Raw genomic sequence first — 23,142 nt, 5'->3', positions numbered from 1 at the left:
AGTTAGAAGCCTCCGCTGCTTGTGCATGGCCTGTGGCTTTCCTCTGCACAGTTGCCACAGATGACTTCCAGTGCCAATGCTCAGTGACTGTGGAGAGTTGGGATTGCCGTCCTGTGAGTCGTCAGACATTCCAAGGATTCTTTTTGCTTTGGGGAGGGAGTGTACTATTTATCTTTGATCATTCCATTGGAAGGCACGGCAAAAGGGATGCAGCCATTGGTATTGAATTCCCTTATCTCATAGAGCTGTTGTAATTGGTTCAAAGTTTTGTCACTTTTTAAGTGTCATAGAAGAGAGGTCTCGAAAGATCTGGATCATGTGGCCTCAAGAAGCAATGGATCAAGGGGCATTGGAATCTACAGAGGGCAAAGGCCAGGACAACTTACCATCAGGATGGTGGTACACATATGACACATTCACATGTGCATCATCATATGCTACTGTACAGAAGGGATGACATAGGTGAGTAATATGTCCCTATACACAATACAATGTGCACACCTATATACCAATGTTGAGGACTCTATATCTAGGTGTTCCTAGGAGACAATTAACCTTTTGCACTTACCACACTGTCACTGCTTAGAGTCTTTCCCATCATACACTGACCTTGCAGAAGAATGTAAATGAGTGTAGTCAGTATTCACCCCCTTGTGGCTGCTGTGCTGCCCTCAAACATCCATCCAACTCAGGGTAGGCAACCGCCAATATAGGGCAATAAGGGGGCAAGATCCGACAGGCACCCCACCTCCTTGGGAGGACATTCTGCTGGGCCTCAGCGGTCTTACGGGCCCACCATCTCAGGTCCTCCCGCGGCTTTCTACAGTGGGTGCTCCGCTGGCTATGGACCCCCTGGGTCTGCACTTTCTTGGCGATGGCTCACCAGATCCCCTTTTCTGATGGGTGTTGACCTGGATGACACAGACAAGAGGAGAAAGTCATGTATACATGCTCCATTCCAAAACAAGTATGGTGAACAATCAAATTAGCGCAAGTAGCCAAACATACCCTTCCTCACACTTCAAATCCTTTTTCAAGTCACCCTCTGCAATCAGGCCATGTGTGAAGTGGAGTCAGACATACAGCAAGCATACCCAGTACCAGGTTTTTCCTAGAAACTTATGACCAGGCCACAAGTATGTCCTTAAAAGGATACATCTCTACAACTATTTCTCACACCAACATTGATGTAAATGTTGTAATGTACATATGTAGATCAGGGTGCATACATCACACACTACCTACTATGTATCAGGGTAACAGTCTTTCTATGCACATGTGCATATAACTATCTACCCACACATGATAGTTCAATCCTTCAGTCCTGCACATTTCATCTACATCATCACACACTCTACCTTTCACCCATTTGTATTGCATTGGACTCAGCTGGTCCTCTGGTGCACCATAGAGTAGAGCTGTCCATACAGGGGCAGGACCTCCTCCACAAGCTTGTCCAGCTCTTCTGGAGAGATGACAGGGGCCCTATTATCTGTAGGACGTGTCATGATTGCTCCCAGAGGCAGTACACAGCAGCTCAGGTCACGGAGGTCTTGCTGACAGCAGTGTCAGGAGTCAAGTGAGGAATTGTGCAGAAGATGGCGGTCACATCCACCACATACAGGACCGTCACCGCCAGCAGATGTGCCTTTGGTCCAAGTCCACCAAAGGCAGAATATCCACTGTGGTTGTAACTGCCATGACGGCATCCGCCGATGGAGTCAGGTCAGTTCCTGATGTCCTGTACCCTAGGCCAGGCAGCTGCCATTTTAGGGCTCATCCATGTATGAAGAAGTTATGAAAGTTGCGTCATTTATGGTAAACTTATAACTATGACAATGTGTTACATGCTGGGGTACTGTTTACAAGTATCAATGTGCATGTCATTAGTAGAGGAAGTGAAATGAGGTATTTTGGGTTATCAATATGAAAAGTGTTGTCATCATACAAACGACAATCAGAAGATGGTATAGTTGCAACAAATACGTGTTACATGTCAACTAGGTTGATGTAACTTTCATTGTCAGTGACATGTATCTCCATTTAGAGAACATGCAAGGGTTTAGGGGATTTGAATCCAGTACACTTTCACATTTTTCCTTTCTATGTGCCGAATATCACATATTCACTGTTTCATGTGACATGATTTAGATATATGTGTGATGTGATCATGCTCATGATGTATTGATTGAGTCATTCACAGACATTCTGGTGCTGTCCCACATAATTACCATGGCCTGTGGAAACCAAGACAATCTCCAGTGTACCGTCCACTAGCAGGCCTGCAGACCATGGAAGTGCGACATGCAATCTAAATATATCACCTGGATAGGCAGATAATTATGAATCTATGTCATTAGTTGGAGCCAGAGCTGATGCCTGCCATTTGCAGTCCCAATAGCATATCTCCCATCATTCAAGTCATGTCACTGCTGCATTTCCTGGCCACTGGGTCCTTTCAGAATACAGTGGCCCTAACTGCAGGGATGTCTCAGCCCATGTTCAGTCTGGTTTTGAAGGTTGTACTGTCTGCATTGTTAAAACATCTAGACAGCTACATCAGATTTCCCCAATGAGAGGATTTGGCCCATGTGAAAGCAGATTTCTATCCTCAGGTACACATTCCACATGTGGTTGGAGCCATAGATTGAACCCATATAGCCTTGGTTCCCCCAAGTGCTAATGAACAGGTATATACAAACTTGAAAAACTTCCACTCAATAAATGTACAAGTGGTCTGTTTGGCTGACCTAAACATTTCACAAGTTTGTGCAAGGTATCCAGGATCAGTCCATGATTCCTTCATTATGCAGACCAGTAAAATCGGACTGCTGATGACATAACTATACACAGAGAGGGCCTTGCTGGTTGGTAAGTCATATGTCATGTGTATCTGTACCTTTTTCCAGCTACCATATATGTGGATGTCAAAGATTAAAAATTAAATTGGTGTAACTATACCTTACAGGGGACTCTGGCTACCTGAACCGTCCTTGGTTATTGATACCAGTGAGGTACCAAACCACGCCAGGGGAAGTCCTCTTCAATGAGGCCCATGGAAGGACAAGGAGTGTAGTGGAGCAGACGTTTGGGCTCCTGAAGGCAAGATTTTGCAGAATAGACAAATCTGGAGGAGCCCTCCTCTACTCACCCTACAAGGTATGTCAAATAATTGTTGCCTGTTGCATGCTCCACACCCTTCCCTGAGACATCAGATAGCATTCATAACAGATGAGGGGGAGCCGGCAGATCCTCTGGGTGGAAATATAGACTTACCAAGTGAGTATGATCATGATGAAGATGAAGTTGGAGACATCAGGGCAGATGTCATCAATCAGTAATTCAACTGACTCAAGGTATGTGATGTTACAACACAGATTTAATGGGGTATTGTTCAGGTTATGCATCCCATGTTCTCTTTACCACTATCAGTGGGGTATTAAGTGGCTCCAAAGCCCATAACTGAAATACGCATGCAGAATGTTACTTGGAGTTGTGTACAGAACTGTTATGTACAGTCTAATGTTTAGAAAATGCACAATCAATGTCAGATTTGTAGTTATGAATAGACAATGTGATGTATGTGTTCCACTCTGGCCTATACTTTATCTATGTCAATCACAGATTTGCAGATTGGCTGTTTGGCTCATCCTCATTTGGCAATCTCAGACAGTGTCACAGGCAAATGGGATTTGCAGACTGATACGAGACGTGGACATGGATTAAAACAGGTACTGTTTAGCATGAGATTTGTGGTGTGTGATTTCTGTTCCCCAACTGTTAGGACAGTGGTTTGGAAGTGCCCTTTTCTATAAAGAAGATCTGTTCGGTGTTGGAGGTGGCTCAAATGATGCCATGTGTGTGTCCATTTGTGCCTAACACAACATAATGCAGTATCCAGACCCTCTACCATCATAATGGTTTGTGTTGTATGTGACCTAACTTGTGCATAGTTGTCAGTGTGTTTTCGCATTGCAAACCAAGTTGCATGTGTGTGAAGACTGACATAGGTGAGTGGCAAGCCTACAGATACCTGACCATGGTAAGTGGAAGGTTCCATGGCTGGGAAGATTAGTACTGAGCTCTGTCTGTTTCATGGGGTATGGTCATTTAGAAGGAAAAGGTATGGGTATGTGATAAGGCTTTAGCTGATGATACATTGAACTAATCTGACTGCCTCCTGGGATGGTGATAGACTGACATGTCCCTAACTTCTGTATTATGTGGGTTGGTAGTGAATGACATCTAAGCTGAAGTCCACAGCATGACTTCACAAAATGCTGATTGCTATTTTCAAAATAAATATGTGGAGATGTACAATATAGGTGACTTGTGTTATGTCTATGTTACATTCATAATGCAATATGTATCCTCGTTGTCTAGTACACGTGTGATGACCATAACAAAGGTATGAAATTGGAGAGGAACATTTAAGTACAATAGTTGTCATACATGACAGTTGTATATGGTTGATAGATCACACTTACACAGGATCTGTGGTTAAGTGATATTTATTGGGAAGTGCACAACAATATGAGTGAATTGAATTGAAACAGAAATGACAAAAGGTTAACAGCAAAGGGTTCAGTCATGGTGGATGAAAGCATAAGGGTAGCTGCCACACCATTTGGAAACACAAGTCCAGTGTCCTTGTACCATGGGAAAATGGAGTTAGGTATCAAAATAGTGAACAGGATGTATCAGTGACACACAAGAGGAACCAATCAGGAGAGGTTCACTTCCTGGCAGTGAGTTTAGTCTTGGTATCTGCTCCTCCTAGATGTCTGGGTAGACGTCCACGTTTGCAGGGGGTTCTTCTGCTACAGAAGGTGGGGTGTCTGAGGCATTCCCTTCTGCTAGCAGGTCCTTAAATACATTAGTAGCCACAGATGACAAGGGACCTGATGCCTCATTGCTAGTGGAAGAGACCTGATGTTGACTGCCAAACATACTCAGGGTAGTGTTCATGTCCCTCAGCACCCCAGCAATGGAAGATAGGATGGCATTTTGGCCCTGCCACTGCTGCATGGCTTCCTGGTAGCTGTCAATCTGCAGCTGTCTGATCTTCCCCATCATGGTCAGTACCTGGCCCATCATGCTTTGGGAATTTTGGTAGGCTCCCAAGACTTGGGGGATGGTCTCCTGGTCAGTTGTGTCCCTTGGAGGCCCTATCCTCTGGCCCACACTATCCCTCCCACACACCCAACCCCCACGTACCTGTGCCCCTGGCACAGTATGGCCACTCCTACTGGTGGAAGGACCATCACTGCTGGGGTGACATTAGGAGACTCAGGTACCTGTAATGGGGGGCACACTATGGAAAAGATGGCCCTTGGGTCACAGGTTTGGGGGCAAATGATTGCCTCTGATGTAGTTGCAACAGGGCTGGCAGGAGTCGTTGTGGGCAGGGTCAGGCTGGCAGTTGTTAACTGACCAGGTGTTCCTGATGGTCCAGCTTCGTCCTCAGTGTCCAGACATTCAGAGGTGTATTCCTCACTGGGGCCTTCATCCAGAGGGGTAGTGTCAGTCTCTGGTGTCCTCTCCATGTTAAGGTTTGGCGATGTTACCTGAAGAAGAACGGGAACACACAGTTGGTGTAAGTAATGTAACAAGTGTTGTATCAATTAGACAACTAAACATGGTATATGAGATGCACTGCCTTTACATGATCCCCTGAAATGACAGCTGCTACTTAATCTGGGTACTGCAATCTGGGACACAGAGAATTGAAACTGCATACAGCATGCTCCAAGCTCTTGGAGTATGTTGGTGTTTAGATGGCTGCCAATACCCTCATATCTTGTCTGAGTAAAGACAGGTGTGAATGGCATCATTCAGTTAACTAGAAGCTGAATAATGCACAATGGTGTCAGAGCTGGCACACAATGTTAATGTTACAATTTGACCTGGGCCTCTGTCTGTACTGCAAGTGCATCCAGTTTGCCATTTATGCGTCCCCCCAGATGAGTATATGACATTATTAGGGAGCTTTTCTCAGAGTACAATTTGGTATGGGACATAGCTGTAGCTGTGATTTGCTTGTAATGGTACTGGTAGTGGGCCATTGCATAGCTGTCATTGCCATGAACTGTTAAATGGTGGCTCATGCAGGATGGATTACTTTATTCACATGCAAGACATTTCAAATTAGTGTGATGTGCTGGTTTTGTTAATGATAGAACAGTGCCTTCTGGGAGTTGTAGTACTGTCAGTTCCCAGGACTTCATATGCCCGTCCCAAACACTGTGGCCAAGGTGGGTTTACTTGACATGTTGCATGTCAGTGAGAGGTATTTGGCGATTTAGAGAGAGGGGTGGTGGGTGGTTTGGTCATTGGGGTGGGGAAAAGTGATGAGCAAGCATGCAAGACAAAACTATTTGGTGACATGAATGTTGCTGTGACTTACCTGACTCCACTCCCCCAGGTATTCCTGTCAGGCCCTCAGGATGCAGGATGTCCAAGACCTGCTCCTTCCATGATGTGAACTGCGGGGGCAGAGGTGGGGACCCGCCGTCAGTCTTGAAGACTGCCAGCTGGTACCTGCATGACATTCGACCTCTTCCTGATGTCCTCCCTTGTGCATGGGTAACTGTCTACTGCATTCAACCCGTTGACATTCCTTTGCCACAACTCCATTTTCCTGAATATTGATGTTTGCTGGACCTATGCTCCGAATAGATATGGCTCTACTCTGACAAGTCCGTCTACCATGACCCTCAACTCATCATCAGTGAAACGTGGATGTTTTTGTGGGGACATGGTAATAGTGGTAAAACGGTCAGTTAATCAAAAAAGGATGAAAAATGTTTGTGAGGAGGTGTGGATGCTGTGATGTGAGTCGGTAACAGTTGTGTATTGTGTGGTTTTGAGAAATGTATGTTGTGTATGTTTTTCAAGTGTGGGATGTGCGCTGAGTATAATGTGTAGGGCTACCTATTCTTTAACTAGATATACATTTCTTTGCTAGTGCCTGGCGGTGAGTGATGTTCTGATTGCAAAGATTTTGTGGGTTGTGTAGGGATGTGTTTTATAGTGCAGTGTGTAGGTGTGGGGTTTTCAAACTATCCAATGTGGTGTAGTGTTGTAACTGATATGAGTTCAGACCACTATTGTTAGCACCGCCAATGGTTTTCTGCCATTAAAGAACCACTCTCGTAATTTGTGGATCGTAAGTTGATCAGTTGATTTTTGTCGGGCTGGCAGTGCCGGTGGTCAAACCGCCTTTTTTAAATTCTGTGGGTTTTGGGAAATTGGCTGTTTTTTGGAGGTCTGAGCTATGTGCCTTTTAACACAGTGGTATGATGACCACCAACATGGCGGTCTTTTGGCAGCCACCACCTTGGTGGTCTTACCGTCAGACCGCTCAAGTCGTAATGAGGCCCTTAGTCAAATGATACTTTTCATGTAACTGATATAGTAAAACTACTCTTCGCCGATTCCCATAAACTAGGTGTACCTGCCAGAGTCCCTTTTCCCGCTTTTGATGGGTCTCCCCTCTCTCTCAAGATATTCAAGAAACAGTATGGAACCTGCGACCAGATACAATGTTTAGCCTTCTATACTATCTACATGTATTCCCACCTTGTTCCCAAGTCAATGTGGCCCCACTGGAAGACCTACCTAACGTGTTCCAGAAATTCAGTGTACGTCTTGCTCGTTGGGTCTTGACGAGACTTTCTAAAAGACAGTCACACTCACAGTCATAGACATAAAACAGGCGATAAAGTATGAAAATCAATTCTTAAGTATTTAGATTTCTCAAATAGTCAGGGATTAATCAGGGCAGCGTGTTAAAATCAGAGAGAACACAGTTCAGTGTTTTAACCACACTGGGAGCATAGGGTTAATATACTAAATCTCACTTTCTTATGTAATTGGTGTGACCACTGTTACATCACAGTGACAATTGAACATGGAAATAATAGACCTTTGATTCACGTTTTGACACGACTGTGTGCCAAGCACTGAGTGTTCATTATCATAGGCAATGATTGGTATCTCAAAAATGCTACATAAAACATAACTATAACAAACATGTTCATAATACATCGTTAAAATAACAATTGTCCAACAAGCGCTCAAACCTGCACTGTCATTGCAAGCTAACAACTATGAGCGTTAATATTCGGAAGACATCAAGTATTCAAGTAACCAAGGACACTGATAACATGCCCTTCTAGTGAGCACTGCCCGTCTGAACATCCGGCAATCAACTATCAAACCGTTAGGAAGCTTTTCAAGCGTGTGCAGTGCGTAACGCCTTTTATGATGCTAATCTTCTTGATCTCTTCTATTCTAGGATCAGAATCCGCAGTGCTGGGCTGTGGAATAGACAATCCAAGAACAAGCACGGAGCAGCAGAGAATCCCACCCTGCATCTGAAGACCTCTGACAGCAAACAATCACCTCAAGACTGGTGCGGCTTTTAATACCTGCTGCACCAGGCCACAGCCAGACTGAGTCATAAGGCTGCTGTACCTGGCCACACCCGGTCTGAGTCATGAGGATGCCAAGAGCTTAGGCAACATGTTTACACTTGCTCTAGATTCCTACACGAGTTCTAAAACAAGCATTAGCTCAAGTGAACATTTTTCAAGGACAACAACAATTATTGGCCCATGCAAGGGCAGGTGATTGCTTAGGGGCACACTTTACTAAACACCAGATATGGGTTCTGGAGCATATTCGGGTTTGCAGGCCCGAAATGCAATCCGTCACTGGTGAGCAGAATAGCAGCACGGTCAGTGACACTGGTGGCAAAAGGGAGATTCTATGTGACAGTGCATGAGGCTTCTCTCAGTGATGCGCGGGTGGTGGAGCAGATTTTATTTCGTATGGATTTCTCAATACTGCTGAGATCAAATGTATTTGGCTCAGTCTATGTGCTTGAGATGGAGGGTTCCACTAAGGCTTTTGTGATTAGATCCCTATTTAGCTAGATCCACTTAGTTGTGAATTCCTTCTGTTTGTAGTGGTTGGGGGGCAAGAGGCCACAGGGCCCGTGAGTGCAGTCAATTGCCGGCAGAGCACTTGTGAAGAAGGTTGAAGCTTAGGACTGCATGGTGGCGGAAATTAGTGCATTTGAGAAGCCTCTTTCAGTTTATTGAGCAGGGCACCCAGACATGATTATCTGTAGTCATAGTGTGATTACTGCGTAGCTTACTACCAGCTGACATCAAGTGATAGCACTGAAGTAGTCCTAGCTGCCTTGCGTGGGGGGCTTTACTGGGGCTAGGCAGCTGCATCAAAATCAGGTTGTCAAAGCCCATTACCGCATGTCCCCCCACCAATCACGGCTCTCTCACGGAAGAGACTGCAGTCTTTCAATCATGGGGAAACTGCAATCTGCTCCCCTCCAGTTCATACAGAAAGGCCTCACTCCAGATCAATCAATCAGATATTTTGAGAGCGCACTACTCACATTCCTCCAGATGAGGACTTCTTTATATGGGGTACGTTGGCGAGCGACTACTGGGACGAGCAGAGAGGTCTGGAAGGGGAGTACCAGGTGATGCTGTGGTTCAGGTGGATGGGTCCGATGTTGTAGAGGGCTCCGTAGGCATGTGCGAGGAGTTTGAAGTTGACTCTCTTCTCGATGGTGAGCCAGTGGAGGTCTGTCAGGTGTTTTGTGATGTGCTCTCAGTGGGGGATGTTTAACACAACCCTGGTGGTGGAGTTCTGAATTTGTTGCAGCTTGCTCAGGTTTTTCTTGGAGGTTCTGGCATAAAGGGCATTGCTGTTGTCAAGCCTGCTCATGACTAGGGCATGTGTCACGGCTTTTAGGCAGTCGGTTGGTATCCATCTGAAAGTCTTCTGTAGGAGTCGGAGGGTTTGGAAGCAGGTGGAGGTGACAGAGTTGACCTGTCTGATCATGGTGAGCGTTGAGTCGAGGATGACGCTGAGGTTTCGTGCATGGTCTGTGGGGGTGGGTGGCTTGTCGAGTGCTGAGGGTCACCAAGAGTCATCACAGGCTGAGAAGGAAGGTCCCAGGATGAGGATCTCGGAGTTCAATTTAAGGCAGCTCTTCCTCATCCAGGTAGCGATTGCTTCCATCCCGTCCCTAAAGTTCTTCTTGGCTGTTGAAGGGTTCTCGGTCAGGGGGATGATCAGCTGGGTGTCATCAGCATCGGAGACGATGTTCACACCATAGTTCCTGATTATAGGGCGAGCAGGGTCATGTAGATGTTGAACAGCGTGGAGCTCAACGATGATCCTTGGGGTACTCCACAGCTGATGTCTATAGGTTCTGACAGATGTGGCGGGAGTCTCACATCCTGTGTTCTGCTTGTCAGGAAGAAGATTATCCATTGAAGGGCCTTGCCGCGTATGAGTGAGTCAGGCGCATAGGGTGCGGTGAGATACTGTAATGAATCTGGCTGAAAGATCAAGTAGGATGAGGGCTGCTGTTTGGCCGTGGTTGAGGAGGGAGCGGATGCCATCTGTGGCGACGAGCAGGGTGGATTTGGTGCTGTGGTTAGTTCTGAAACCTGATTCAGAGATGTCCAGGATGTTGTCATCCTCTTTGTGTTGGCATAGCTGAGTGTTGATTGCTTTCTCTGTGACCTAAGCTGGGAATGGCAGCAGCGAGATGGGCGGTAGTTCTTGAGATCCATCAACTGTGGGTTTTTTCAGAAGAGGGCAGATCTCAATGTGCTTCTAGTCTTCGGGGAAGGTTGCTGACTCTAGGGAACAGTTGGTGATCTTGCAGAGTTCAGGCACAATCGAGGTGCTGATCTTGTTGAAGATGTAGTGGGGCGGGGGTTGGTAGGGGCCCCAGAGTGGATGCTGCTCATGATGGAGTGGGTCTCGTCCATCGTTAGTGGGGTCCAGGTGCAGGAGTCATGGGGGGTTGGTGGATCCTGGCAGGAATGTTGTTGGTGAGTTCAGAGCGTCTTGGGGTCCAAGGCTGTCATAGATGTCTTTGATCATCTGATGGAAGAAGGTGGCCAGTCTGTCGGCGAGATCCTGAGATGGAGGGATGTTAGTTTTTTAGTGTTGTGGGTGGTAATGTTGATGTGGTCCTGCAGATGCTAGGTGGAGGACAGATTTGAGGGTTGGATGGGACCGTCAAAGCCTTTTAAGGAATTCTTCAGGACCCTCATGGGCACATCTAGCTGTCGTGCCAGTGTTGGAGACTAGTTGATGCAGTCTTCACCTCTGTTGCAGGTCCTGACTTTCCCCAGCTAATCACTAAACAGGTTATAGAGAAAGTCAGCAGGGGTGCATTTCCATCATCTGAGAGGATAGGGGGGGTTGGGGCCAGTAGTCCCTTGTTGCTGATCGAGTGTGGGAAGGAGATAGGGTGGTCCATGCCCGCAGGTCGAGCTTCCGTTGTAGGTCAGGTGCTTTAGGCCTTGAGTAAGTCAGTGGATCCCTGATCAGGCACTAGACAATGTGGCCTAGGCCCAGATGCCACTGGAGGGTGCACGTTATCAGGGGCTGAGGCGAGGGGGCCAGCAAGAGTCACTGCAGGCCATGTTGAGTGTTGAACCCCCACAGGTGTACCCAGAGGGTTGCGGGGTCTTCGATGATGCCCTGCCTTTGCATTGAGGGTAGATTCTGCCTGTGAGGCCTTGTAGGGAACAATCCACTTTGCAGGTGCCAGGTAAGTGACAATGGGTATCAAACCACTGCGGGGTTGGGGCCAGGGCCCTCTTGCTGTTGAGCATGAGTGCGGTGGGGGCGGCGCAGCTATTACCGCTGTCCATGTCCCAGAGACAGGTCCACTATCACAGGGCTCAAAGTATGCAGCAGTGTCTCCACGCAGAGCTCGTGGCTGTCTCTCTTGCTTGGCTAGCACTAGGGGCTTCACGTCTTCGTTAGCAAGGGCAGAGATCAGCCGTCAGGGGCAGCAGCGGTTTGTGTCTTGTTGAGGGGGTTTCCGGGCCCCCATAGGGCCCCTTGACAGGCTGCACTTTTTTGAGAAGATGGTGGCTGTCATTTTCAGTCCGGCGTGGTGAAATGGCCTGTGAGGAGGCTGTACTGTAAGAGCAGGTTTATCAGGTTAGCAGCGATCTGCATGGGAGACAAGGCAGGCGAGGAGAAGAGAGTCCAGTCTCTGTGATATGTAGTGGAATAGAAGGTCTCCTAGGTGCAGCGGGTGACCCAAATGGGCCCCAGAAGAAGGCAGACTGCCTCCTTACCCTGTGTGGGAGGCTGGGTGCTGCCCATTTAAAGCAGGGGTATGCCACAGAGTGGGTGTTTCTGTGGGTAATGCAAGGCGAGGGGTGCAGTTTTATGGGCTTTGTTACTCTCAGAGTACTAATTCCATGTTATTGAGGCCCACAGAGTATCGGAGCATGAGTTCTGTGTGTCCTACTCCACTGGAGATCAGGCCACAACACTGCTCCCCAAGCAGAATTGGTGTAATCCCCTATTTAGTTTTGGCTGAGGAATTGTGCCATGGATGCATGATCTGTCAAAAAATGAATGCAGGGAGAAGAACCTCTGCAACTACGAGTCACATAGGGAGATCAGGAGGGCCCTTCAACAGAATGCAGTTGTATTTTATTGTAAGGCCTGTCTGTAACAGGCTGAGTTATATCCTGATCATAGTGCGCATTTTCTCCCAATGGGTGGAAGCCTACCAAACATGGAGGATCAGCAATCTGACTGTAGCCAAACTGCTGTTGCAAGAACTCATACCAAGGTTCGGATTTCCAGTTTTTCCAAAGACAGACTGAGGGTCCCATTTTAATAATGAAATCCTTTGAATGCTGTGTGTGGCACTGCAAGTGGAAGAAAGATGACATTTTAGCTACAGACCAGAAGCTTCAGGAATAGTTGAACAACTTAAATCATGGAAATCTCGTTTGCCAAAGTATGTGCATCCACTTCTCTAAATTGTCCAGCTGCTTTGCCTTTAGTGTTGATCAGCCAAATTACTCCTGATAGAAGAACAGGATGATTGTCACATGAAATCCTCATGGGACGTGCCATGCAACTGCAAGCTGTGCCTGCGCATGCACTTGTAAATATCATAGATGACATGATTCCCAACTACTGCAAAGGAGTGGCTGATGTGATACATTCTGTTTCTCACCAGGATGGAGCTACTACTGCCATCCTGAGTCAAGAGCAGTGTCTGATGACTGTGTCCCAGTGAAAAAGCACATTCAGAAATCTTGTTTGGAACTAAGGTGGAAAGGACACTACAAGGCGATCCTGATCACCAACACTGCGGTTTTAAGTGTGGTGGACTACCTAACTGGATACATGCCTCCAATACACAGAGTGAGATGCCCGCTCGACAAAGTGGTGATGTTTAAAACAAATCTGCTACATTATGCAGCTCATTTTGTGACAGTATTATTTCATTATGTGTTCATTTTCACACTTAACACTCTTGGTTGCACCTCTCTGGTACCTAGTTAAGGTTAAGACTTAACTATAACAAGCAATAGGCAGGTGACCAGTCAACTTTTTCATAAGGCCTTCCATTGCAGGGCAGAACCTGTTGCTATGTTTTAGGAACTTTTGAACATTTTTTTAACTTTCCTGACCGACCTGTCCTGAGCGGCAGCTGAATCACACTAACTTCTCAGGCTGCTCCAAGGAGGAGAGCGTGACCTGGAGAAGTGCTGTAGTCCCCTGAGGCAAAGCACCTCAACTTTCCTGACCGCTGCCTGTAGCGGGACTCTAGCGATAAGCCAGTACCCAGATGCTCCAGCCACGACAGAATGCCCATGGTCCAGCACTCAATTTGCACTGCCTCCCCGCCCAGGATAAAAAAAAACAGCCAAAGCATTCATTTTCTCCAGCTGCTCCGACAGGCAAGATTGCGCCAGGAGAATGCCACAACACACCGAGGCAAAGTGCCTCCAACTCAACACCAGCACCGCTTCCTCTGCGCTCCTTACTGCCCTTAAAGGACACCCAGGGGGCTACTCCCGAGCCCCACACCATCTTCAATGATGCCCCACACTGTGGCTCTTCCCCTGCAATGAGAAATCCGCATCTTGCTCCAGGGGCATACCTCCTTGGCTCCTCGGAGACGGAGAGCATGTCCAAGGGAATTACCATATCACCCCGGGCGGAAGTGCCCCAACAATATTGTATGCAACCATGTACTTGTGCGATCTCACCGCGGTTCTTATCCTAGGGCACTCCTTATCCTAGGGCACTGCTATTTTTTAAAATTATTATCAGATTACTACTAAACAGGTAACTGTGATTTTCACCTGAAGCACTGCTAATTAAAATTGTGCTTTCTGGGAATACTTGCAGATGGATTCACTCCAATCATATCTGAAAAATTATTGCTGAATGGATTACTGTTACTTTTGCACATACCTCAAAATATAAAGATTCTGTGTATTGTTCTACAACTCTATGTGGAGTCCCTTTTGTGGTGCATGCAGATGGGTTGCTGTGGGCATAAACTGCACACATAATTTAAACACTGCTTTCTAAGTTTAGCCTGTCTGCTCTGCACCAAGCTACCAGAGGGTGAGCACAGGAGACATAAGTTGTGTTTCTGACGTGTCCTAACTAGAGTGGGAGAATTCTGCTTGAACAAGGTACATCCCCTAGCTAACCAGAAACCTCATTTCGAACAGCGATGTTTTAGTTAGGTGAAAATAACAGTTCAAATGTAACATTTTAAACTAAATAGAAAAACATGAGCATCCATAATGACATTGATCAGTGTTTCAGGTAACTCTCATCCCCGTCACACACAGTGTTGTCGTCAATGATGTCAGTTCAGTTGTCATTAGTAATGTTAACAATGATGTTGCAGAATATGTTATGAGTATTGTAATAAGTGAGGCCATAAGCACTGCATTGCAAGGCCAGCTCCATGGGACACCCATTAAAAAAAAAAAAAAAAAAAAGAATAATAAATGAGCAGTGGGAGCTGCTCATTTATTAATAAAGGTTTCATCCAAGAACTGCCCCATAATGCTCTGCCAGGCCATGCACTCAACCCTCATGTGCATGGATATGGTCATCTTACTTTACGTACAGAAAATAAATATAGAAATTCACTGGAAAAAAAAAGTTTAAGATACTTCATAGTTAGGAACTGCAATAATATCTTACTCTACATTAAAAAAAAAACTTCAAAATTGAATTAAAAACAAAGGTGAAAAGGAAGTTAAAGTAAAGGAGAAAATATCAGTTAAAAAATACCATTGTAGACAACAAAAACCACTAAAGTTCACCAGATATATCAAGTAACCAAAATTCGTGCCCTAAAGTAACTATTACTAACGCCCATGAAACTTTGATTTCCTATGTTAATTCACATAGGAAGCTTTCCTTTCCGATACTGAATAAATGGCTAAAGAGAAGTACACCAAAGTTGGCAAAACAATTTGAACATTACTCTGAAAGCTTTCTTTTTGGTATTTGGTGTAAATGCATTGAGCACTTTTCAAAATATTAGTGTTTAAAGAGGCGCTCGGGTTAAGAATGAAGCGGTTAACGATAAAAAAAAGTTAGGTGTACCTAAATGGTTGGTCCTGGCTGGCCGTAACTCTGAACAAAATGTTCTGGCCACCATTACCAGTGTCCTGTTCCCTCCACTCCCAAAGATGAAAATACTTTTTTTCAGACAGTGAGACAATGGGTACAACATTACTCTTGTGGGACCCAGGGCAGCTGTTCCGTGAGGTACTGAGTGACTCCTGCAGTAGCGGTGTACAAGCTTCCATGGCAGAGTACTTCGCATGCATTCCCAAGGAAGCTTGCATGGTACAGGAATACCATGGAGCTGGCAGCTTGTTTGGCGGGTACTGTGGGAGTACTGCAGTATTCAATAATATTTGAGATGTCATCTGTAATGTAATTTGTAAGGTCATAAGCTGTGCATGACGGAAACACAAGTTAAAGTTAGCTTAGTAAACTTCGTTTTTTTTAAACGTAAACTAAGATCTCATTAGCATATATCACAATAATGTCCATTTAAACTTTCATTGAATATATATATATATATATATATATATATTCAAATATATGTACGTATTCCAGATAAATAGAAAGAGAAAACATAGTAATTTTAGCTGTATTTTTAACATAAAAAACACAAAATAGGTCTTCTTTTTTATATCATCTTCGATGCCTTCAAGGCATGGCTGTTAGGGCAATATCCATGCAGAATGACAATCTGAGGAGTAAAAAAAACAAATAAAGGGGTTACATTTTCCAAATGAAGCACTTTGTAGTTAGAGATGTGCATGTTTGTACTAAAATGTTAATGTCCTATAAGAGTATTGTACATGAGTGATGCATTATATATGCCTTCTTACAGCACTGAAACCTATTAGATATCCAATTGCAAGCACACCTTTATCTGTTAGATCATTGTGGAAATGTGTTAGTTTCAGTTAAATTTTTTCACAAAACATCAAAAAGATATAGGTAAATACGGATAAAAAAAGAGAGAAATGTGCATTATCACAGACAGAAATGTCCCAAATATAAATACCATAAAACAGGGGTTCCCACTTAAAATATATTTACCATTTATGATACCAAGTAAAGGTAGTCCTGAAGTAAACACTCCCAATGCAAAGTTACTCTTGATATGCTTACTGCGATGTAATGGCTCCTGATGTAAAGTCATGGAAAGTAACAAATTATATTTGGTGGAATGACCTCATGATGTCCTTAAGATCAACCAATGACCTCAATGCCTTTAAAGGGTGGTTAAAACATCATATTCTGGGACATTTACCATGGAGAACAAGTGCCTGTCTTAATCCCTGTAGTATCCTGGTTTGCTTTCTACAAAGTTTGTAAATAGTCATTAACTTTTATGTTAATGTTCTTCTTGTGATTCAATCACACATGGTTCCCTTAAATTGTTTGTTTAAAGATCTCTTTGGCAGCGTCACTGTGAATTATCATGTGATTGTCATGCTTTGCAAGTCTTATTTCTTGAACATAACTATAGCTCTTGGAAACTGGTTATGTACAAAGCATTGAATTTTTCTCAAAATTACGGACCTGAAAAGGCTCAATACTACATCACATTTTAAAAAAAGGAGACAACACCAGGCCGGAGAACTATAGGCTGAAAGCCTTACTGGATGTAGACGGCAAAGCCTACGCAAGGGTACTACTCCAAGAACTCAAAAGATGGATAGCAGAAAATGACATTTTACGCATATATCGGCTTCAGACCCAGCTCTTCTACCCTAGATAATGTTCTGGCACTCTCATACATAAGCCGAAAATACTGAGACCATCATCCCAGACTCTCTTTGATGGGGTGGTGCGTCAAATCCTTTGGAAGAAATTGATAGACTGGGGGATACCAAGAAAACAGTTAGCATCGATAATTGCTTTATATTCTGACACCTGGGTGCATATTAAAATCACAAGTACACATGGAACCAGGAAGATCAACACCAACAAAGGATTAAAACAGGGCTGTGTTATTGCTCCCACCCTTTTTAATCCGTATATGGCCAATCTGGGCACAGAACTACTCAGAGGAAATATGTTGTCTCAGAGACTGAGTCAAACTGTGTTACCTATAATCCAATATGCGGATGACCTGGTTTGCCTCGCTCAAACCCGGATGGGGCTAAAAGGGGTTTGGACATACTACACAGCTACAATGAAAGAAACGCGTTAAGAGCAAATGCTGCGAACACCAAGGTTTTTGTCTTTGGCCGCCAGGCAAATAAACATCAAAGAGTCTGGCAACTCGGTCCGCTAAACATAGAGACGGAAGATAAGTACCATTACCTTGGAGTCTGGCTATCCAACATATGGAAAACATCACACCAGGTAGCTGCACTGACAGCCAAATCAGAGAAAATCTCCTATCCTCTAGCAAAACTATATCGCTGGATTAAAGCACTGACATCAGAGCCAATAAGGAGAGTGATAAAGGCAAAATTACTACCTGCAATTTCCTATGGTCATCTTGCATTTCCGGGCAGATTAACAACTTCATTGGAGAATTGCTGATGAGGGCTTACAAAAAGGTATTTCATATCCCCAGACCAACTAGACACGCAGGGATACGACTGGAACTGGAAATAGTAAAAATGGATATAATGTTCAAAATGGACATTATTAAGTTCTACCAGAGTGTCCATAAAGCTAACCCCGATAGCTTGAGAAGGGCCCTGAAAGCAATTTTTAGAGATGCAAATAATAGCTGGGCCATTTACTTAAGACAGGCAGAGGAACTGTTCAATCTGGCGCCATCTTACATATCAGATGCCTCTATCATAAAGGCTTTGCTGAAAAAGTGGTTGAAAGAACTGGGCGCTCAAGTCTCCAATGAAAATGATATCTCTACAATAAGGAATATCAGTGGAGCTGTGGGTTTATTCGAATCTTACGCAAATACAAAAAGCCAGCCTTATATGAGAGTGCCATTAGGAGCTTGAGCGTTCAAGAACATCTTGCAAATGCAGCTTCGAACTCGCCCTATTTGGGACTACAGGCATGAATGGAAATGTTTGCAGGGGTCTTCAGATGAATGCACACTTTGTCAATATCACACTGAGTCGATAGCACACCTGGTATATTTTTGCCCATGTCTGGCCTCAGAGAGACGTCAGCTCTTAAAAACCCTTGTTCCTGAAACATAAGCTGAGAACATGTAAAGAAGCTATAAGTCATATATTTACTACAGTGGTCCCCACAGAATTGGCCTGCTTTGGGAAACTTTTTTGCAAAGTGAGAAAGGCACTATATTGTGCACAAGGCAAAATAACCAAATAAGGGTGTGAATCGATATAGGGGCCACGACCTACACAGAAACTCTGCTGACTAAATGGCTCTTACCTTCCAACTAATTTTGTGAACTTCTTAGAAAAAGATGCTTCCGGGTTCTCAGCTTGTGACTGTATTGAAATAGATCTCCCTATGATTAGGTAGAAGGGATACATGGACATTAGCATTTGCACTCTTATATCTTGGTTTACATCAAACCCCGAGAGACAAACTCCCCATGGTAGCTTGAACTGGGGGCTTGTGGACGAAATGGCTTCCAACCATTCGTCACTTCTTATAGAGAGACGCCTTGGGATTCTAGGCTTGTGACTGCAGTGAAATGGAACTCTCATATTACTATGATATAAGGACCCATCGGACGGCAGCACTTGCACTTTGTGTGGAGGCCATTAAGCCAACGTATGATTCTGCGATAGATCAGATACCCTCTGTGTGGTTAATAAGTGGTGTACTTTGAAGCCAGCATTTATAATATACTCTAAGTGCTTGGAGTTTGTCAATTCTATCACAGGACCGGAGGCGAGGATTATGCAGATCTTTCTTCACTTTTAATTAAACAGCAAGTTCAAAGTAAAACAAAACATGAACAAAAAAACTACAAGTTCCATGAGCCCGCCGCCATGGTAACGAGTATCCAATGAGGTGCGCTCCTTCACGTTGGTATAAGTATCCCGAAATGCGTCACACTTCCTCTTTCTTCACTGCTGTGAGCCAGATAAGTGCCTTTCTGCCTCCGGTTCGGGGTTTTTTTTGTTTGCTTTGGCGCGTCTCTGCTAATTGCATTTTCTGTCTTCTTTCGCCGGAACGAACGTTCCGCTCGAGCGTTTCTTTTGTGTTTCTCCCTCCGGCGTGTTTATAAACACGTCGGGCCCACTAGAGGGCGCGCGCACGCTGTTTTCTCTCGGAGAGCATGTAGCTCTCAGCGCTCGGCGCTCGCGCCTCGCGTTTGTTTTCTTTTCACAATTAAGGGTTTTTTGGCCCTCAATTACACGTTTGTACCTTCGGTACAGTTTTGTCCCTACCCGTGACACCCATTTGGGTAAGGTTTACCCCATTAGGGAAGATATTATTTTTATTGCACTTACAGTGACAGAGTGGGTAGGGATTTTACCCTATATATCATATTTTTTGTTGGGTGTACACTCTGTCCAGTCCTCATTATGCACTCCCCTCAAGAACATGAGCCTTTTCCCAACATGTCCCCAGGTGAGGGTTCCTCTCGCCGTACCCTCCCCCCCGGGGTGGACACTTTGTTTTCACAGGCTATTTCCCACGCTTTGGCCCCTCTTAGGGATAGTGTAGCTAAACTTACTGAACAGGTGTCCAGAGGTACGGGCATGTTTGGTGTGACGGGAGCGGAGGGTGATTCCTCTACCCTTTCGGCTCCCAGGAAACTGCGCAAGCGCGACGCGGGGCACCTGGAGGAGGGCGAGTTTTTTTCCCATCCCAAGAGTGCGCGCGCGCATACGCGCTTACCCTCCCGGGAGGGCTGTTTGCCCGGGGTGATGGGTGACAAGCTTCACCACCTATGGAACCCTGATTTGGAATCCCCCAAAGGCTTCATGGGAGGTTCAGATGAGGACTCATCATCTTTGGATGACGACTCAGGTCGCCCTTGGCGCCCTGGGGCTACCTTACCAGATCCTTCGGATCGCGCTGATTCTGACTCCGATATGTTTGAACCGGAGGGTATCTACCATCCACGTTCCTCGGAGTGGCGCCCAGACCACAAGGTGGCTGAGTATGTCGCCAGCAAAATTAGGCAACCTCTGGACAAGGAGGTGCGGGCCCGGCTACGGGCGGAGTGCCCACGCCCGTCTTTATCGGATAAGGTCGCTTGTACACCTGATATTGACCCTAAAATGTGTACGTTTTTTGCAAAGTATACCAGGGATCCCAAAAAAGGGATTGACCACTCCTGGCGAGCATGTCAAGATAAACTTCTTGATGTCCTTGGTCCCCACACACAGATTGTTCAATTGGCGGAGCGTGCCAGGCAAGCAAACACTCCCCTTCAGACGGACATCGTCGCAGGATGGGCTCAGAGAGCTGTTTGTCTCCTGGGCAACGCGAACTGTGCTATCTCTGCAGAAAGACGCAGGTCGTTATTAATCAAAATCGACCCCAAATTGGGGGAACTATCTAACTCAGAGGCAGGGGCTGTTGCCCAAGGCAATTTATTTGGCGACCCTTTTGTCAAAGAATTGGGGAAGTTTGTGGCTACGTTTTCGGCTTTGGATAAAGCGCAATCTTCCATTAAAAAGATCTTCCCCAACAAGGTTTTTGGCGGGGCCGGGCGAGGCAGGGGTCGCTCTTCCGGCCGTCCTTTCCAGCGAGGCCCCAATTCCTTCAGGAACAACGGTTGGAGGGACGGCAGACAAGGAACTTTCTTCCCCAACAGAGGCAGGGGAAGAGGCAGAGGGTCCAGAAACACGCGAGGAGCATCTAACGCCCCTGGAGGTCCCTCTGGTGAGGCTTATCCCTTTTTCCCCAAAAAATTTTGGAGGGAGATTGAGGTTTTTCAAGGATCTCAAAGACGCATACCTCACAGTCCCCATTTTTCCGCCCCATCGCAGATTCCTGCAATTCATATGGAACGGCCAGTTGTTCGAATTCACCACACTCCCCTTCGGCCTGTCATCGGCACCTTGGTGCTTCACAAAACTTCTCAAACCAATAGTGGAAAAACTGAGATTGCTAGGCATTCGCCTCATAATTTATCTGGACGACCTCCTTTTGATGGACCAGTCCAAGTCTCAGTTGATGTTCAATCTGAACACAACTATTGCGCTTTTCCAGGACCTTGGTTTCGTGATCAACCAACAGAAGTCGCAACTTACTCCGACTCAATCGTTAGTCTTTCTAGGGTTTCTAGTGGATTCCCGATCGGCGTCTCTCAGTCTCCCGACGCCGAAGATCTCCAAGATAAAGAAGGAACTGAGGAAAGTCCTTCGACGAGACCGCATTTCGTTACGTCAATTAGCCAGGGTGATCGGCCTGCTTTCCTCCTCGATTCAGGCCATTTTTCCGGGTCCCCTACACTACAGAGCCCTGCAACGCTTGAAAGCGTTTCACCTTCGCCGAGGGGTCACATACTCCGAATTGATCTCCCTGTCTCCAGAGGCAAGGACGGAGTTGTTTTGGTGGCTGGACCACATGGAGGCATGGAATGGCAGAGCCTTTTTTGGTGCAGCCCCGGATCTGGTGATCGAATCAGACGCCAGTCGCCAGGGATGGGGGGCTCGTTGCGGAGACATATCGTTCGGGGGACGCTGGACCCCGCAGGAACTAACCATGCATATCAACTGCCTGGAACTCCTGGCGGGATCTTTTGCGATCAAATCTCTCACGAGAGACAAAATCTCATGTGTTGTTCTACTACGGATGGACAACGTATCGGCGGTACATTACATAAATCGCTTAGGGGGAACAAGATCAAGAGCCCTAGCGGAACTGGCGATGAATCTTTGGCATTTTTGCCTTCAACACCAAATCTCAGTCACAGCAGAGTATCTTCCGGGAGTCCAGAATGTGGGGGCAGACTGGAATTCTCGGTTTCTCCAGGATCCCAGCGATTGGCGACTACATCGCTCGGTCTTTCAGCCGATCATAGATCGCTGGGGTCCCTGTTCAGTGGATCTCTTTGCGTCTCGTTGGAACGCTCAACTTCCCCTATACTTCAGCTGGCGACCGGATCCGGGAGCGGCGGCAGTAGATGCGTTTCTCCAGCATTGGGATACCCTTCAGGGTTATGCTTTTCCCCCATTTCTCCTCATCCCGCGGGTTGCGGCTCAGGTTCGCCGCCAAGAGGCGATGGTGGTTCTGATAACCCCCTGGTGGAGGTCACAGCCGTGGTTCCCGACCCTGTTGGAACTCTCGTGCGAGTGTCCTCTTCGCCTCCCGCATTTTCCCTCAATACTCCTGGATCCGTTGGGTTCCTATCACCCTCTGGTCCTTCAAGGTCATCTTTCCCTCATAGCTTGGAAAATTTCCGGCATCGTTGGCAAGACAACCGACTTTCGCAGGAGGCTAATGACTTCATCGCACAGGCCTGGGCCCCGGGTACATGCAAACGATATAGATCTGCATGGAACAGATGGTCTCGCTGGTGTGTGGGCAAACACTGCGATCCCATGGGGGCCAGTGTTACCGACATCATCAATTTCCTTGCAGAATTAGGGGACTCTGGCTTAGCGTATCGCACTATCAATTCTTTTCGTTCGGCCATCTCGGCGGGCCACCCGCCCCTTAACAATCTCCCGGTCGGGGAGCATCCCTGGATTTGTAGACTTCTTAAGGGTATTAGACTCTCCAGACCTCCGCAGCCCAGATATTCGGAACTCTGGGACGTGAACTTAGTTCTTACTCTCTTGTCCTCTTGGCGGGACAACCAATATTTGTCACTAAAGGAATTGTCAGCCAAATTGGCCGTGCTTCTCTGCC

This window comes from Pleurodeles waltl, chromosome 1_2 (assembly GCF_031143425.1).
Source record: "Pleurodeles waltl isolate 20211129_DDA chromosome 1_2, aPleWal1.hap1.20221129, whole genome shotgun sequence".
In the NCBI taxonomy this organism is placed as follows: domain Eukaryota; kingdom Metazoa; phylum Chordata; class Amphibia; order Caudata; family Salamandridae; genus Pleurodeles; species Pleurodeles waltl.
This window is presented reverse-complemented; position numbering follows the sequence as displayed.